We start from the raw sequence: 1,233 nt of genomic DNA, 5'->3' as shown, positions 1-1,233 counted from the left end.
TCCTACAGCTAAAAAGCTGTAGCAATACAGCCACGGATGGTGGGTAATGCTTATGCCCCTCTCTTACGCACCTTGCAAATAGAAGGCCAATTCAGTGACATTATTACACAAAATGTCAAGCCTCCACACTACCTAGTGGTTTCAAGGAATCATATTAAAAATATCCACATAGAAATAAAATCAGATCAAAATATGCAAATGAATATTACCTACACAAAAAGCATTGTAAAACTAAACTTTAGACCAGCCTTTTCAAAACACATGATGAGAAGAGATGACTAAACAAGTTCAAGATATATAATTAAGAGAACTGGAGCAAATCATTCATATTGACACTTCACAGTAGACTCACCACTGCACTATGTTAGCTACTACAATGGGAAGAAAAAAAAATCACACCATGGCTCATATGGGGCTAAATTAGTGTGGCCATTTCTATAGCACCAAAAAGGACGACATTGTGCGGCATATCAATAAATTACTAAGGTGTACATAAGAATCGGGTAAAGTCACATTTATAGCACAATTCTTAGTAGTTTAAAGAGGATGCTTGTGTAGCTGAATAGAACAAATTATTAAAGAAATGTAAAAAAGAATTGGTTCCCAGCATTTTTATTTATTTAATACATTGTGGTGTTTAAAAAGTGACCACGGGATGAATCTTTAAAGTGCAGAATACAACAAAACATAAAATGACTGGACTTAAACATAAAAAAAATCTTTTTAACAAGAAACATTCATAATAATATAGCCTAATACTTTTTTAAACACCAAAAGATATTGAAGAAAACACATTTAACTGCTCTAAAAGTCTAGCTTTATTTTTAAGAGCCTTAGTCATTTGGGAACTTATCTTAAGTGTCTGTGTGCAGCAGACCTGTCTTTATGGTCGTCCCTTTAGCTTTGGGCCACTGAAATCCACTTTCACCTCACAGTCTACACTTTCGTAGGACTAGTGATGTTTTATAGTATAGTCCACCTTGCAGCTCAGTTAATTTAGTATCCAGGGGCGACAAAACTTAATGTAAAAGCCAACATTGAACAGTTTTCTGCTGCACGTTTATTACTTTTATGTTAATCCGAACTCGCACGCCATTCAATTGCAGCTTTTCCTAGACTGCTTACGCCCACATCGCATCGACAAAGTGGCAGAAACCATGGAATGAATCTCCACTAGCTTTGGTCATAAATTCACGCTCCTTTGTCCGTTCTGGGTTAAACGACATCCTGGTT

Source organism: Cyprinodon variegatus, unplaced genomic scaffold (genome assembly GCF_000732505.1).
Source record: "Cyprinodon variegatus isolate N-32 unplaced genomic scaffold, C_variegatus-1.0 Scaffold1625, whole genome shotgun sequence".
In the NCBI taxonomy this organism is placed as follows: domain Eukaryota; kingdom Metazoa; phylum Chordata; class Actinopteri; order Cyprinodontiformes; family Cyprinodontidae; genus Cyprinodon; species Cyprinodon variegatus.
Note: the sequence above shows the minus strand (reverse complement) of the source record.